We start from the raw sequence: 19387 nt of genomic DNA, 5'->3' as shown, positions 1-19387 counted from the left end.
TACTGCTTCAATATTGTACTAGAAGTTCTAGCTAGAGCAATAAGACAACAAAAGGAGATCAAGGAGATACAAATTGGAAAGGAAGAGGTCAAACTTTCACTCTTTGCAGATGATATGATAGCTTACATAAGTGACCCAAAAAACTCTACCAGGGTACTCTTACAGCTGATAAACACCTTCAGAAAAGTGGCAGGATATATACAGATGATCAGAGGGCTGAGAAAGAACACACAACATAAAATACCTTGGGGTAAACAAACAAGTGAAAGACCTGTATCGCAAGAACTTTGAGTCGTTAATGAAAGAAATTAAAGAAGACACCAGAAAAAGGAAAGATCTCCCATGTGCTTGGATACGTAGGATCAATGTAGTAAAAATGGCAATCCTGCCAAAAGCAATCTACAGACTCAATGCAATACCCATCAAAATTCCAGCACAATTCTTCACAGACCTTGAAAGAACAATTCTCAACTTTATACGGAAAAACAAAATACCCAGGATAGGCAAAACAACCGCATTCAACAAAGCAACATCTGGAGGCATCACCATCCCCGACCTCAAGCTCTATTATTGAGACTACATAATAGCTCCTCCCTGATGATAAGGTTGATGACTACCTTATATGCCATCCTAGAACCTTCATCCAGTGATTGATAGAAGCAGAGACAGATACCCACTGCTAAACCCTGAACTGAACCCCTGGAACCCAGTGACATAGATGAAGGAGTGATGAGCACAGGGGTCAAGACTGTGTTGATGAAACCCACAAAGACAGCTGACTGTACAAGGGGGAGCTCTTGAACCCCAGACTGATGGCTGAGAGACCAGCCGGGGACTGATCCAGACTCCATGAATGTAGTGTCAGTGAAGAGGCCTCAGAAATCTCTGGTGCCTTGGATAGTAGATTAGTGTTCATCATAGCAAACAAATAAACTTTGGGATCCCATCCCACATGGAGGGATGCTCTCTCAGCCTGGACACATGGGGAAGGCCATAAGTCCTGCCCTGGATGAAATAACAGACTCTGGAGATCCCCCCAAGGAGGGCCTAACCCTCCCTGGGGAATGTTGTGGGGATTGTCCCTGGGGCTGGGGGTGATGGTGGAGGGACAAGGGAGGAGGGTTGAGAGAGTGAGCTGGGATTGACATTTGAAGCATTCATATTTCTAATTTAAATAAAAATATATATTAAAAAAAAGCTAGCAGAACAAGGTCTTAATGTGATATAGGCATTGGACACCATCTTGAATGCAATTAAATCAATGGATACCTCCACACAAAGGATAGCCGTATCCAAGTGATATTACACAGTGACAGGACAAATGATGTTGTAGAAAACTTGATGATACAGTAGATACATAAGAAGAAAACAAGGTAGATGGATAGATAGATAGATGATAAATAGACAATTGAATGAGGGAAATGGCTGATAAGTAGTAACAGATATAAGAAAAATACCCCTTGGTAGATCAGCTTATGATTCTCTTCACAGCAAGCTTGACATTCTTGTTTCTAAGGCTGCAAGTGAGAGGATTCAGCATGGGAACCAAAAAGGTATTTAAAAAGGTATAAAAGTGTAAGAAAAGTTTCCCTTGGCCACAGTTTCAGCCAATACCTTGACATAAGAAAGCAGCCCAGATCCATAGAAGAGACTAACAGTTATGATGTGAGACCAAGATTCCAGTGACTTGGACCAACCCTTAGCTGATGGTACTTGAACAAGGTTGGTAGGTTTGGGGGTGTGGGAGTATGGGAGGGAGAGGGAACTGAGAATAACACATGTAAAAAGTTAAATAAAAATATATGGGAAAAAAGGATAAGAGCACATGAGACTAAGGTAACAAGGCTAGATAAAGATGTAACTGTACCCACTGTAACAAAGCTCACAAGTTCATTGACATAGGTACTGCTGCAGGAGAGCTGTAGAAGAGGGAAGATGTCACACATGTAGTGATGATGATGTTAGAATCATAAAAGCTGAGTCTGATAATACCCCCTGTGTGACCCATGGCCCCAGCAAACCCGTCAAGTAAGAACCAAGCATCAGCATAAAACATATCCCAGGTGATATGATAACCTTGCATAGTAGTGGCTGACAGATGGCCACATAGCAATCATAGGCCATGGCTGTCAGCACATAACTCTCTGAGCTCACAAAAAATAGGTGGAAAATGGGTGACTTCATGCATCCTCTGAAGAAGATGGTGTTCTTGTCTAAAACAAAACTCATCAGCATTTTGGGAGTAAAGACAAATGAGTAAGTTAAGGACAGATTGAAGATAAAAAGTACAAAGGAGCACGAAAGTTTCAATTAGGTAAATGGGAGTCATTAAACTCAAACTTCCCATCACAGTGGCTGTGTGGGAAGAACAGAACTGAACAAATAAGGACAGATGGAGCTCAAGTAGGTCTGTCAGTCCCATAAGAATGAACTCAGACACTGAAGAGTCATTTTCCATAATCATTTGCTTCATGTGTGGTATCTACAAGACTAAGAAGTATGAAAATCAACTTTAACCAATAATGCATTTTTGACTCATGTGGAAAGTTTGATTTAGTGATTTACATGAGTTGAGAGAACACACAGCTGGACTTCCAAAAGAGCAAAAGTTGTTCATTTTGATTCCTAAGTAATATCTATTTCCTTTTCCTCTACCCATATATCAAAAAAACCCACAAAAATATCAACTGTCCTCCAGTGTTTCAGAATATTTCTTCATTTTTCTTGGTCTTTACTAATAATTAAGATCGACAAGATAAACCCAAGATTTATGACATTCTGAATTGCATGGGAAATTGTCAAGACAATAATTCAGTGCTCACCAGATGAATTAAGAGAATGGAACCAGACATTCGGGTAGTATGAGTTTACATCTAGGCCAGGCTGGCCTCGAACTCACAGAGATCCACCTGCCTCTGCCTCCTGAGTGCTGGGATTAAAAGTGTGCGCCACCAACGCCCGGCCTAGGCCTTTCCATTTTTTAACAATGTAGATATAGACTTCAATGACTCTTGATTATGTTTAATTATACTGGCATATTCTTATTTCTGTGTATATTTAATAAATAACCACCTAATTGAAAATTATTTGAAAAAAAAGAATATGAGTTTTGGATTGCTGGTAGACTTCTGGATTAGAGTACAAAAGACTGATCATTTCATATATTTTGCACATAAAGATAATGTAAGTTGCTTTTCTTAACATATTATTATGACAAAACACATAGCAGAGACAATTTTAGGGTAAAAAGAATCATTTAGTCTCAGAATTTCATTGGATTTTGGTCTACTTTTGCAGGGAAAGCACAGCAATGGAGGAGCTCCATTTGACTCTAGGAGAAACAACATGCAGAAAACTCATCCTACACAGCGTTGAGCAGAACATAGAGAGCTTGGGTCAGAATTCCATGTTGATATAAACGTCAAAGCCTTCCCAGGGTAACCTACTTTTTCTAGTGAGGTGACAATCACCCAAAATGGTACAACCAACTTACTAAATGCTCATAAACTAATATGAAAGTAAATTCACAAATCTCTTCAGATATCTGAAAATTTCCAACTATGTCACACATATATGTAACATCTGAGGAAACATTCTAATGCATATATAAGTAGTCTATAAACATATACCATGTGCCCAAAAGAAATCACTAAATCCTTACCTAAACCTCCTACATTCATTGAAATATCATAAGTTGTAGTAAAAAAGAAAGACAAATACCAAATACATTTCTAAAAAAATATTACTAATAAAATATCCCCTCTCTGTTTGGTTGACAATAACATAAAGAAGTTAGAATAATGATAGTTATATTCAAGAATAGTCCACTAAAATTTGTCTTCAGGTCCATAATGGAAGAACTTTTCTAATGCTTTCTAATATCTTTTTTTTTTTTTTTTTGGTTTTACGAGACAGGGTTTCTCTGTACTGTTTTGGAGGCTGTCGGTCCAGCCCGGCCTCGAACTCACAGAGATCCGCCTGCCTCTGCCTCCTGAGTGCCGGAATTAAAGGCGTGCGCCACCACCACCCGGCTCTAATATCTTTATTTAATAGCTTATCAAGTTAGAAAGAATATGTACAAAAGTGATTTCATGACAAAACAAAAGTGGTAATATTTTTCTCGTATTTAAAAACTCTTGTTTAAAAATTTAATTTTATCTGGTTCTTTAATTGATGTTTGTATCTTTGCCTTTCTATACAGGCTATCTAGAAAGGCAGAAAAGACTACTAAAATGCTTTAAACATCATCAAAATAACCAAATATGCTTAAGATTTAATGTGAAGAGTTTCTTTACTATTACTCAGTTACATGTTGCAAAAATACCTAAAGATGGAAGAAAGATAGTCCTCATAGGCAAAGTAAACCATTATTGCTGATTTCCATGGACATGATGGCTTAAGTAATCTAACACTGAGATTTTTGCTTCATTTATTACATATAAAATCTTTCTCAAATATTAAGGCTAATTTAAATTTAGAAAACAAAAGATCTTTCAAATGAATTGAGTACAGGAAGATCATTATAATATAGGGTTAATTTCCAAGATCATAGGTCATAACTATTTAAAAGTATGAATCAATATTAGAAGGTCAAAAATAAAGAGGTAGTGCATCTATGTGTCTAATATGAAGTACCATTTTGTAAGCTACAGGCACTGGAATTCTACCATTTCCACTAACCTCTTCACAGTACAACACAGTGTTTCACAGTAGATGTAAATTATGTTAACCACTCATGAGACATACACACACCACCTCTACTGAGTTGACACAATGTGATAATTATCTAGAACTTCAATTTCAGCTTCAGAGCATGTAATTCTCCAGAAGAAATTGAAGTTACACAGTACAAATAGCAGTTGTTGAAAGAATCACAGTGTAGCAGTATTTTGTCATTTCTCAGTTGAGGTTACAGGAAATTTACATAAGCAAGGGGGATTAATTTCATAACAAAAGTACCCATAATATATACCCAAGGTGCCCAGTCAGATTATACAATAGGTATATGTTATATCACATTTAATTATTCAGGTATACTTTTGTATGAGTCTGAAGAATTGGTTCAAACTGATTCTTTCTGGAAATAGTTTCCTCTCACCATCTGTCTCTTTTATTTGAATATTCTGGTGTTTCATTACAATATGTGAAGAAAGGAGGTAAACTGCACACCAAATTATCAAATTTGTTCAGTACTGAAGTATGTATCCCTATAAAGCCTTGTTGATCTCATGGCTAAGCACCCTGACATTCATTCTGATAAACAAACCACCATTTCTAAAGATAAACCTCAACAGCAGAAACCAGTATTTTTCAATAATTTTCAAGTATAGAATTGGAACTTGGTGAAGATATGGTCCATCCTCAGACAAGGAAACTTCTTGGTCTGTTGTCTGGCTTTGACCTTCTCTGATGCCCGTGATCTACTATAAGGACAACAATTAAAGAGATTTTTTTTATTATTCTACTGTATAGATCAGCAAAAGGCTTAATGACCTTTTTGAAGTATTCATTCTATCTCCTGCTTTCCAGCAATCTACTTTGAGGAACTGTTGGTAACTGTTTACACATCTTAATGCATCTGTGCAATTTAATCCAACTCAAGGTCAAAACCATATAAAAGTCTTAAAATATTGTCTCTAAGCATCATGTGGGGAAACAATGGTGTAAGGAATACAACTGGCTGACATTGACAATTGCTGAGTTGATGAGATCTAAAGGAATAATCCACTTCCACATAGAATCATATCAGCTGTAAAGAGTAAATTCTGCTTCCCACCTAGCCCAGTGCTCTGCCAACATGTGGACCCAGAGCTTCATGTCTCCGCAGACACTGTCTTTATGAAATTAGACTTGGACAGGGTCAAATTTTAGATACCAAAGAATTTCTGGTCTCAGATCTTGGAATTGTTGGTCCATCATAACACACTCATAACCTACAGAGGACCAGGGATCAAGCTGCCTGGTAGTCTGTGGTTACCAGGTCCTCCCCCTTTCAGACTCATTCTGAACAATTCTCTATCTTTTTCTGTCACTGCCCAATTCTCTTTCTATCCTTCTTTCTTTGTATTTATTAGATGAAGAGTGAGCTAAACACTAGGATTTGTATTATGAATTATATCATCTAAAACAAGTTAAATCCAGGGAACAGAAAAAAAGAATTATATTAACACTATATTTAAGAACATTACACACTACACAGACATTCACATAGATGGGGGTTATTTTTGGTCTGGCATGAGTTGGGGGGAGTGGTTCCTAGAAATAAGCAAAAGAAAAAATTATTTATACACATTTAAATAAAAATTCCCTTTGCTCAATATTTGTGTCATAAACATGTTTATTTGAACTTATTTTTAAGAAGTATACATATTTCTTACCATGTACATATATGGTAAGAATCAAACTTAAGCATATAGAAGTACTCCATAACTCTATAATGTCACCTACAGTTTCTTTTTTAGAAGTAAGTAAACTGTTCTGTGAAAGCAATATCCTTGTTATATTGCAAAGGAAAAATGAGTTTAGACATTACATGCTGTTGTTATGTGGTTCCTAAAGTAACTAGTTTTTATCAATAGTTCAAATGCTGTGACAAATTTCATTGTAGTTATGACAAAACAATCTTTTACAATAAAATCACTGTCATTGTTAATAATATTTTAAAAGTCTGGATGCAAAATAATTTAGTTCAAACTTCAGTAAGTATAAAACTGACCAGTACTCCAATAAAACACATAATGTCATTTTTAATAATGAGGTACAAAATGCAAACTAAGAAAAATCTTGAAAGGCAATAAATAATGCCAGAACCCTTGACAACTTTATTGTGGCCACAATTTAAGTCATATGTTGTATCTTTCTCTGCAATTCGTGACTGTTTTTTACATACCTGAAGTAGGAAAAGCTCTAAATGCCCCTCTGAAAACAGGAACACAAGTAAACTGAATACAAAGGATTCAACTCCCCTGATTTTCTTGGATAGAGTAGTGCATAGATAAATACTAGATAGAGCTGCCTTAAGATATAAAATATGTAATCTTATGCCTCTACCTTATACAAAGATAAAGTTAGACTCATATTCAGGCTGAGTCGCTAGATCAAAAATACTTTCCTATCCCCAAGTAAGAAAATCAAGGGATTTTGTGGAGGGAAGGGAAAACATAATAAAGTTGAAATCTTGCCAGAATATAAAAAGAAAGGTGAACAGACGCAAAGACAATGTTGAAAGGAAATGGATAAGTAAATACAGTGGTGAGAAAGACCCAAATTGGGGTCCTGGGCTAGGGCAGCCCTAGTAGTTCAGTCACTGTGAATCTACTCATAGTTCTCTTTACAGCAAGCTTGACATCCTAATTCCTGAGACTATAAATAAAAGGGTTCAGCAAGGGCAGCAAAAATGTGCAAAATACACTGAGTATTTTGTCATGATCCACAGATTCCTCAGAGGATGTTTTGATATGTGTGAGCATACCAAATCCATAGAATAGGGCAACAGTTATTATGTGAGAAATACAGGTGCTCATGGCTTTGGACAAACCCTTACCTGATGACAATTTAGTGACATTAAAAATAATGAAAGCATAGGACATTAAGATGACGAGGCTAGATGCAATGACTACTATGCTGACAATAACAGAACTCACAAGCTCATTGACATAAGTACTACTGCAGGAGAGCTGGAGTAGAGGGAGGATGTCACACATGTAGTGGTTAATGATGTTAGAATCACAAAAGTTGAGCCTGATCATACACCCTGTATGGACAACGGCACCAACAAACCCCATCAAGTGTGAACCAAACATCAGCAGGGAACATTTCCTAGGAGACATGATGACCATGTACAATAGGGGTTGACAGACGGCTACATATCGATCATAGGCCATGGCTGTCAGCACATAGCACTCAGAGTTGGCAAAAAAAGCAGAAGAAAAACAGCTGAGTCATGCATCCTCCAAAGGAGATGGTGTTCTTCTCTGAAACAAAACTCATTAGTGTTTTGGGAGTAAACACAAATGAATAACATAAATCAATAAAGGATAGATTAAAGAGAAAAAAGTACATGGGGGTCCACAGGTTTGAGTTTAGAAAAATGAGACTCATTAAACTCATATTTCCCACCACAGTGACTACATAATTCACCAGAAATACTACAAACAAGGGTAGCTGCAACTCTGTTTGGTCTGTCAATCCTGTGAGAATGAATTCAGTCACTGTAGAAACATTCTTCATAGCCATTTGTGTCAGCAGGACATCTGTAGAAACAGTAGTGAAGGGTCACATTAACAAGGAACTCTGTCACCGCCTCCAAAAAGACAGCTAGAGCCAGTTACAAGTTCATTACCACCTGAATCCACTGAGCAAAACACTCAAAGAAAATTGCTCCCTATTCCTGAGAAATCCCTATTTCTTCTTTTCCTATCCATGATAAGCACCTACTCTGAGAAAACACTGACACAACTCCTGAAGTCTTTAAACAACAGTTTCCTACTGCCTTTACTCTTCCTTGGGGATTATGAATAGAAGGAGAAATAAACTAACACTCTATCTTGAGATTCAAGAGATGTTTTGAAGTTAAAGACAATTAATGAAATGCTAACATCTTTTCACCTGATTATGTCACTGATGTTGGACCACACAGGCCTTTCACTCCAATAGCCTAAGGGAACCACATTTCTGGTAATGAAGTGATGGTACTTATCAATACAAGACTGGCTCTGACTTCCTAAAATATGTATGCCAGGCATATGACATGATTTCAATTTAAGGATTTCTCTTAAACATTCTCTTTGTTTGTACAAAGGAAAATAATGATCTCATATGTATATCCAATATATTATTTCCCTCAAGCGAGATTATTATAAACTAGCATTTTAGCAAAATATATCAGTAGATGTATTAGTCAGGGTTCTCTAGAGTTACAGAACTTATGGAATTAATATATACATGTATGTATATATGGAAATGTATTGAAATGATTTACAGGCTACAGTTCAACAGTGTCTTAATTGTAAGTCCAAGAATCTAGTAGCTGCTCAATGAAACAAGGCTGGTTTCTTACCTAGTCTGCTGGGATCCTGAAGAAGGAATAGATGCACTGAAAAGATGGGGGCAAGCAGGTAAAGAACCAAACCTTCCTTATTCCATTGTCCTTATACAGGCTTACATGAGAAGGTGACACAGATTGAAGGTGTGCCTTCTAGCTTCACTATCTAGATTAATGACATGTGTCTTCCTGCCTCAAGATATGGATCACAAATGTGCCTCCATTTCTGGATTATAGTTCATTCCAGTTACAGTCAAGCTGACAACCAAGACCAGCCATCAGAGAAGTATACACTCTCTTTAATGATCTATTCCAGGTTGAGTGATTCTCTTAAGGATACAAACAACAAAATCATGGATATAAACAATCTCTCTTTTGAGACTCAAAGTTCTGCTTATTTTGTAATTTCCCACAAGGAATACTTAGTTCCATGAGCAGACTGTTAGGTTGTTCCCTTCAGAATTCTACTCATTATTCTCTGCACAACTCAGCAAGAGAAAAATCCAGAGACCTACTCATTTGTCATACTAGAAATTTTCTACAATTTCTTGCAATTGTATCAGTAACTATTAGATAAACACTCAAAAAATCAGGTTTTGGATCAAAAATTTGGAAGGAAAAGAAACAGACACTCAAGATAGTCTGAGTTTCAAATACAGACTTTTCTCTTCCTTAATATTGAATCTATTTGCCAAAATTGTAATTTCTGTAACCTTGTTCATTTATTTTGACATATCCTTACTTCTGTGAATATTTATAAAATACATCTCATTAAAGAGGGTCTAGGATGTGGCTCAATGTTAAAAACCTAACTTTTCATTCACAAGCCTCTTGGTCTAATCTCAGCATTTCAATAATGATAATAATAGTAATATAAAACAAGAAAAAAGAGCTACTATATCATTATTGTTTAATTAAATTCAATAATCCACTTAAAGTAGCATATAAAACAATCCTAGACATGCAAAATTTCTCTGTTCCATTTCTTTAAACAGAAAAATCAGAATTCTTCATCCACAATGGACATTCATTGTGAGTAAATAAATGCTGCATTGCTCCTCTGTGTAAACATAATCCCTTGACCTTGCTCTTTATTCCATGCCAGTATTATAATCCATGTCATCAACACCTACAAATAACTCATGACCAATAATATTTCTGTAGACATTGTAATATATCCCATGGACACTGATCCAGATTAGGAAAGGATTGCTGGGTGGGGGGGGGGAACATCCTATGGATTTGACGGCTTCTGACAAGTAACCTGGTCTTATTCTAATAAAACAAAACTTGCAGGTAACTTGATCTTCCTCTAATGCAGCTATCTATACTCTGCTCTGAGCCTTTCCTCTACTACAGTAGACCATTGAAACAAAGAATTTCCATAAATTAAGCTGTAGAATATAGAATCACTCCCCACAAAATCAACCATGAAACAGAAATACTCTTCATCCTAATTCCGTGCCTCTATGTGTGACTCAGATGATCATAAAGAAATTTCTCTACCTTCCTCAAATTATGGTGAAAAATAGACTCCCATTACAGATGTGGTCCTGGTGTGTCCTGAGGAAGGATGAGTATGACACAAAAGAGCCAAGACAAAGCAGAATAGACAGGCTAACTGTGTTTCCTATTCCAAGTACAGAGTTACTCCCTACCATTCGGTAAAATAGCACTTATAGGTAGCCTTTCAATCTCAAGCAAAACCTTGAACAAGTTAATCTATTATATTTCTATTTTAATAGTCTGTCCTTTGTTTTAAGAATGTTAGATTAGTCCACAGGTATATTGTCTTTATCTTAGCATTTAAAAGGTAAGATGATGAATCAAAAAACCCAAGGCTATAATAGTGAAACACTTGTTTTGTTTTGTTTTTTATTAAATAATCAAAAGGAAAAATAATGGATTTAATTAAGAAAAGAGATAAAAAAACACAGAGTGTTAAAGGAAAGAATGGTTCATGACACTCATAATGGCAGTGACAGTGGATCAGGGATTGATTACCTGTGTCCGTCTTTACCATAGCAAAATTGTTCAAGTGAGTCACTGGTCTAACTGCACTGCAGAAGTCCATATGAATGTCTCCTAGAAACATGGAAACTACAGAAATGAGAGACACACAGACACACATACAGAAAATCTGAGATTGGATGGACCAGACACTCTAATGGAGATTCACCTGAAATAGCCTGGAAACTCAGCTCGTTTATTCTATACATATGAATCAAGGAGGTAGGTGTCTTAGTTATTGCTTTGAACACCATGACCAATCTAACTTATAAAAGGATATATTGGGCATATGATTCCAGAAAGTTAGAGTCCATCACTGTCATTGGGAGAACCATGGAAGAGGACAGGCAGGCATGGAGCTGGAACAGTAGCTGAGAACTTGTATCCTTATCCTAAAGAAGAAGGCAGAGAGAGACTAGGCCTGGAGTGGGCTTTTGAAACCTCAAAGGCGAACCACAGTAACATACCTAGTCCAACAAAGACACACCTCCTAATTCTTCCAAAACATATATTTGACCATGCACTCAAATATATGAGTCTGCAAAGGCCATTCTTAATCAAATACCATAGTGAGTTTACTGTATATAGCTGAAAAATGAGGCAGGTTTATTCTATGCAGCTGAACAAGGAAATAGGTTTAGCTAATCTCAATAGGAGGTTTCAGTACACATCTGGGAGGAGGAAGGTGTAGGTGATGCTTTCTGCCCATATCCACACAGAACAGGGCAAGTCTTTGCCCTTTCTCTGAGCCTGATTCAGGGAAGATGTTGCCCTTCCCTGGGCCTAATGCATTTGGCTATTGATATGGTTGTGCTCCTGTCAATAACAGCCATTCACTCAAGAATTCATTGCTTCCCACGCTCTTAAACCTGGAATTATACTACATCTACCTCACAGACCATTCTGCTTTGTTCCTATTGATGTACTCAAAGATCACTGTCCAAATTTTCTTTGGTTCTGTTGCACAGTTCTTCATTTCTTCTGTTATTATCACCACCATCCAAGGAACTGATGAACACTAACATTGATACCTCCCTAACTTGCTGTCTTCATCTGGCTTCCAAGACAAGAGGAACCGCCTCCTTGAAATGTGTGGACTCCTCTCACTTATACACATCTGTGGGCCTTCTCTTATGTTTGAGGTATTCTGTCAGATTCCAACTGGAATTCAATTGTATCAATATTCTTGCTGCTATTGTCAAGTATTTTAATATATTGCTCATCCATGATCACTAGGGTTGCTTTGATTTCCATGAATTGATTCTTTGTTAATTTTCATATAATACCCTGTATTTCTCTGATTTCTTCTCAACTCCTCCCAGCTTTTAAGACTCTCCTTTTAGTGCAAACAGATTCAGGTATTAAATTCCTTTTTTCAAATGAGGATTTGGGGGGATTCTTGGTCTGTTCATATACTGATGGACGATCTTCTCTGATACAAATCTGAAATATTGAAATCTCTCATAATCATTATATTAAGGAGTTCATTGATCTCTATGCTGACCTAGGTATATATTTCTTGAGGCACTATTCTCATTATCAGAGATTTTTCATTTTTGTGCATGATAGCCTTCACTCTGAAGTTGGAAAGAATGCATGGGAGGACTATTCTTTATCTAGAGCTTCCACGATTCAGTCAGGTGCTATCCTCCAGAACTTTCTCCTTTTTATACATGGCATTTTGCTTTCTATTTTTCAATCACTTTATGAACTAAAATACAAAGTCAACATTTTGTTCTGGGGCATTTAAAATTTTACTTTGTTTTTATTTTAAAACTTCAATCATATACTTGTGTCAATATTGTGTTAAAGGATGTAAATACAGATTTCCTCTTGAAGTAATTTGGCCAAGACTAAGCTGAAATTTGAATTCTTCACTCCATTCCCCCTGACTTCTGTCTGTACATAGATAAATTATGACTAATAGTCTATTCCTAGTCTCTCCACTGTGTTTATCTACATGATGTCTGACTTCCCTGCTGTCTTTTTCTAACAAAGGCCTTGCTCACTATCTTTGAACAACATAGAAACTCTGGCCTGCGAAAGACATGAAGGATTCTTTACCAAAGCACACAACAGATATTTAAAGAGTAGAAGTCAATTCACTGATTCCCCTCAACTCATTCAAAATAGTAAAAATAACCTCAAAGAGGCATTATCAGGCTATACTTGATGTTGTTTTCATATTTTATTATAGATATTTATTTTGTAAGTTTACTTCTAACACGTTGGCTGCTTTTAGCAAATGACTACCACAACACATACTTACACATATATGTTACCCTGGGTCACGGACATGGAAGAATAAATTTTTGTCATGAATACAAATAATAAATAACCCGACATCAAAGCTATATATTAGAATGAGTTGCAAAAGCTGAAGACATGGAAAATTCAAGGCATATATGGTTTCTTGTTACATTGTTCTCTTAATGGCAGATTAAACAGAAAAGCTTAACACATAACAAGTCATCCACCTTAACTCTTAAGTAACATCAAGATGTATAATTAACTTGGTTTGAAACCAAACAAAAGTCCAGTCTCTTTTAATTTAAAAGAATTTCATTAAATTATATCATTATGTACATTATTAATGGGAAAGTCAACTAGGTCAGTCACTATGGAAATGACATGCAAAAATAACTACAAATAATATGTTATGTAATCCTACTTTATCACTCTGATGTATGTACCTGAAAGAACTAAAGTCACACAATGAAGACAACTGAATAAAGTTTTGATAATTTGGCCACAATTAATAATATTCAGATCATGTGCTTACTTTATATGCCCAATAATGAATTAGTATCTAAAGTAATGACAACAATAACAAAAGAATAACAGCTAAGAAACGAGAGGAAAATGGAAGGACTTAGTGATGGAAATATCTCAAACTACAGGGCAGTTCTAAAAACTCTTGAACAGATTGATGAGCAACCTGCATTACACAGAAAGTAGCCAACCTTATCACATAGACACACCATGCTTAGTCATTGACTGGAGAAACTAACAGTAAACCTGCCTTTCTCTGAGCTCTACTGTGCTCCAAGACTTACCAGCCACAGGTCATCATCAACTGTGAACACTCCAGGTGCTTTCTTGACAGTCTAAGGCCAAGTCCAAGTGACAAATTAAACCCTAAAATTGTTTATAATTAGTAGTGATAGAAATTAATATATTTAATTATTCATTAATTGTAAGAGCAAAGGTATTATTGGTTTATCCAAAGAAGAAAAAAATTCATGGCTACATTGTGATCGTCAGTGACTGAGGTCAGCACGTAGCATTCAGATAAGACAAAAGTAGATAAAGAAAATTCTGAGTCATATACCCCACGCAGGAATAGGCATTCTTCTCAGAGACAAAATCCATCAGCATTTTGGTACTGGAGACAGAGGATAGCAGAGATCAATGAGGGAGAGGCTGAAAAGGTAATAGAAGTGGGTGTGCAGTAGAGGACTGAGGCCACTCGGGATGATCAACCCAAAGTTTCCCACCACTGTGACACTATAGATCATTAGAAAGAGGTAAAGTAGGGCAGCTGGAGCTCTGGAAAAATCTGCCAACCCACCTGGAACAAATTCAGTCATGAAGGAGCCATTTGTAGCCAGATTCCTCATTGTTAACAATCTGGGGAAACAGGAGAAACTTTCCCTGATATATGTGCCAATAATCTGCTTCCAACTCATGTGTACAGCCAGGGGCTGGTGGAAAGTTCTCCCTTCTGAATGAACAACCACACACTCCCTTTAGCACTTCAATTTCTGGTTTTTACACGCTTGAGCTGAATGTGACAAATTATTTCTCCATTCCTTACCGAAGGTAATAATTACCTGATATCTAAACATGCCTGCTGAATTTGTTTACAAACGATTTGTCTCTCAAACCTTCCTTTAATTCCTACTCACAATCCATGTCTCCATTATTTCACTAGACACCTCAGTTCCCTTATGATGATTAACAGGAAAGTGAGTTCCTCTAAGGAAGAGACCAAAAAGATAGTCTGCCTCTTATACAGGTGTACAGTGCATTCTTCCTGCCAGATGATTGGGTCCTGTCACAGCTTTAACCCCCCAAAATAACACACAGAGACTCTGTCAGTTACATTGTTGCTGGCCAACTTCTAGGGCTTCTCATTGCCTAGTTCTGTCTTAATTATTTACCCATAATTATTAATATATTGTTATAAGGACTTATCTTTCCAAGGACACCCTCCTGATGTGTCCTTTCCTCCCAGATGATCACATGGTGACCACTCCCTCTTGTCTACATTTTCCAGAATCCTCTTTGACTCTTAGACCCACCTACCTTGTTTCCTTATTGGCCAACAGTGCTTTATTTACATATACACAGAATAACTTTCCCCATCATACAGAGTGTTCAGATATCATACAGAACAATTAATAACATATTAAGAAACAGTTGCTGCATTAAGCTTTATAATTAATCACATATCATACCCTAGTGTCTTTGTGCAGTCTTTCTCTATTCCAATCTAGATACATAAGGGATGAATATAGTATAAAAATATTTTCAAAGGTTGTTTTATGGGTGAATGAGAAAAACTTAATTTGCATAGTATTTCATTACTCATTCAATATGATGGAATGCCCAAATGTATTTTTATTATATATAACATTCTTATCTCTATAGCATGCATCAATTTTTGGGAAGGAACAAAGCATGCCATTGTGTACCTGAAGTTGATAGATCTGTCTTGCTACTAGAGCTGCTAAGTCACCTAGAGCTGCTAAGTCTGCTTTGATACCAAACTAAGAATTCAGCCAACACAGCAAAGCTCAGATGAAAGAAATAGAAATAGTAAGTCAGAGATGATATTGCCTACTTTCTTGCTGGGCTACAAATCTGTTTTCCTGTGTCGGTCACACATATGTGATTAATACAAGTGTGATGAACTCACTCTGCTTCCCTTCGGAAAACTCAGTGCTGACTTTTGTGAATCTCACTTCCACTTTCCTGGAGGAAGCTCTAGCTCTGAATGTGTCAAAGGTGATCAGTGGCAATCACAGAATCTTCTCCCTTTACCAGAAAAATAGAAAGATGGCACACAAAAAACATTCTGAGTGTTCCAGGAATCACTACGCAACAGAGATTATACTATTAATTCATCGTTTACCAAGAAGATTTGAAAGAAAGCTACAGAGCTCACCGAAGGGTCACCATGATGTAAAACACATGACATTTTCATGGGACTTAAAAGATTCATTTGAACTTCCTTAGACTTTCATAGTAAGACACCTTTAATATTTCCCTGTGGCAAACAAATAGGAAAGGAAGAAATAAAAGAACCCATGTTTACATTCTAATTCCTGATAGCTGGTATGTACTTCCCACTTGGAATTATGCAGTACCTTGAATATAGATGCTAGGACCCTCTGCAGTCATTCATTGAGAAGTAAAAATAACCAATATCATAAGTGTTGCCTAATTGGAATTCTAGATATTGTTTTTTATTAAAAGTATATATGCCTTATATTATTTTTTAATGCTGTTTCACATTGTGATTCTGCATTTAAATAATCCAGGGTGAAGAGTTAAAAATCTATGAAGAAAACCTATATGCTGGCTTTTAAAGAAAAGTACCATATGATAAAAAATCATTATTCCATTAAAATGTATTTTGATCATGTTATTCAGACAAATAAAATTTTCTTCACATTTAACAGATTAAAACCAAATCTGTACACTGGGACACAGGCCATTAGCAGAGCACCCTGCTGTATTTCATTGTGATAGCCAAAGGATGCTGTTTTCCTCTTAATGTCCAATCCCTCTGGCTCTTATATTTATTCTTCCTTATCTTCTAAGAAGATGCCTGCACCTTTGGGTGAGGAAGTGTGATGTAGATGTCCCATTCACACTTTAGTGATAGATATCCCTCACCCACCCCCCTTCACCCTACCCTTCAATTCATGTGACCATCAGACAAAATATTTTTCGAATGAACTAACTAACCACTCATTTCCACTAACTTAAAGACCAAAAATGTCAACAAACAGCATCTAAGGATTATGACAAAGACAATTCCACTTTGATCTACCCTCCTACCTGATGGCCCTGCTAGTATTTTAAAGGTTCTTTGATTTGTGACTTTTTTCTAATACTATAATAGACTCTGTAAATTTTTACAGTATTACAGGCACAGTATTTGGAGCAACCTGGATCTTTCTCTCTGAACTGTAGTCAATCCAGAATACACAAAGTCTTTTAAGTGACAAATGTGTTTTTGCATTGAGACCAGTCATCATTTAACTTCCAAGACTTGTCCTAAAATCCAGATTATTATTATTATTAATTTTATAATTTTAAATTAATAACAATCTTACTTTATATATTAATCCCAATTCCCTGTCCCTCCTGCCCTCCAATGCCCTCCAGCAACACTACATCCCACTCCACATCCACTCCTTAGGGAGGGTGAGGCCTTCTACTGGGGATCATCAATGTCTGTCATATCATTTGGGGCAGCGCCTAGGTCCTCCCCCATGTATCTAGGCTGAGAGAGTATTCATCCATATGGAATGGGCTCTCAAAGTCTATGCGTGCACTAGGGATAAATACTGGTTCCACTGCCAGAGGTCCATAGACTTGCCCAGGCCTCCCAAATGACACCCACATTCAAGGGGCCTGGGGGAGTCCTATGCTGATTGCCCAGCTGTCAGACTGGGGTCAATGAGCTCCAACTTGCTCAGGTTAGCAGTTTCTGTGGGTTTCCCCAGCATGGCCTTGACCCCTTTGCTCATCATTGAACGTATGGGTACTGGAGACCACTTCCTGAACATAACACCAGTAGCAGACACTAAGATCGACAATTAATAAATGGGACCTCCTGAAATTGAGAAGCTTCTGTAAAGCAAAGGACACCATCAACAAGACAACACGGCAGCCCACAGAATGGGAAAAAAATCTTCACCAACCCCACATCAGACAGAGGGCTGATTTCCAAAATATACAAAGAACTCAAGAAGTTAGTCATCAAAATACCAAATACTCCAATCTAGATTATTTTTGTGTTTACAAAAATTAGCTCAGAGTGCCCCCAAGTGGAAGTATGTGTGAATGAACATTTTCAGGACTTTGAGACATTTTAACAAATCTAATTTTTACATTCTATTGAAATCTGAGTAAGCCCTTTAGCTTCTTTTGCTTTCAGTTTACTTTAAATCACTACTCTTGGATATCGTTCAGGTGAACAACATAGCATGTATTCCCTCACTTTGCTTTCCTGTAAACACCATGCTGATTTGTGAGTTAGGATGATGGTGGTCGCCTGAGTAACTGTTCGTAAACTTGCCAAAAGCATGGACTCTTTAGTTAAGCCTGCAGTTTTTTTAGGGTGACAAAACAAGTCATAGGATTGATATCTCTGCCTCCACACTGTATCTGTATCCTCTGTTCCCTTACCTTTGGGTCAGATTATTTCTGTCAAACGACACACAGATTTTCAGAGAAAGGCAGTAGGACGTTGAGATATGCCAAAGTTTCCTTCTCTCTCTAGTTCTCTAAAGGCTGTAAATATACATTGTGTGACTAACATAGCTCCAAGGTTCACAGAGGCATCAGGACCCACAGATTGACAACTAGCAGGTTGTCTAGTCCCTGGCACTTTCACAACATAAACATGTGTTTAACTCTTGCCAAAGTCAAAATGAAGTTAAATTTGTACTGAGTTAGGATGGTCATTTCTGGACACTAGCTACCATTTTGCTTTGCTGACTCTAAGAAAGGTTTGTTTTTAATTCCAATAACTCACCCTTGATTCACTGAGCTCCTTTCTCAATAACCTATGTAGATGGACTTTGATCCAATGAACAACAATGAACTGTCAGAAAAAGAGATTAGTCATCAGTAAATTTTATGTGTGTCTTTTGACCATTAGAGTGATATATATCATACATAACATATTAGATAAGATGTTTCTATCATTTGTGTAACTTTATTTCTTAAATTCTAAATTGAAAGTCTGAATATTTCATGTTTATCTACTTAATAAAATAAGATTTTTCCAAAATTAATCAAAACTATGAATCCGTTTTATTGATGTTTTAAACATTTCCTTTACATAAACTATAAAAATAAATTATTGGTAACTCACATCTCAAAAAATACATTTGAGGTTCAAAAACTGAGTAAACCCCTTAGGGTTTTTTATTTATTTTTAAATTTTTCTTATTTAAGTAACATTGTTTTTCATTTATTTTACATACCAACCAGTTTCCCCTCTCTCCTCTCACTGTGTCTGCTCACCTTTTCCATCTATCCTCTTCCCCATCTGCTCCCCCTCTATCTCCAATTGGAAAGGAACAGGCCTCC

General features: G+C 36.7%; 2 pseudogenes; both read right to left on the bottom strand.

Annotated features, from left to right (window-relative positions):
* Window positions 1-1468: 1468 nt before the first annotated feature.
* On the bottom strand, window positions 1469-2473 carry LOC101836345 (annotated as a pseudogene).
* A 4807-nt stretch (window positions 2474-7280) lies between these two features.
* Window positions 7281-8241, bottom strand: LOC101836097 (annotated as a pseudogene).
* Window positions 8242-19387: the final 11146 nt, after the last annotated feature.

This window comes from Mesocricetus auratus, unplaced genomic scaffold, assembly GCF_017639785.1.
Source record: "Mesocricetus auratus isolate SY011 unplaced genomic scaffold, BCM_Maur_2.0 Super-Scaffold_100022, whole genome shotgun sequence".
NCBI lineage: Eukaryota > Metazoa > Chordata > Mammalia > Rodentia > Cricetidae > Mesocricetus > Mesocricetus auratus.
Note: the sequence above shows the minus strand (reverse complement) of the source record. Positions and strands in the feature narration are given on the sequence as shown.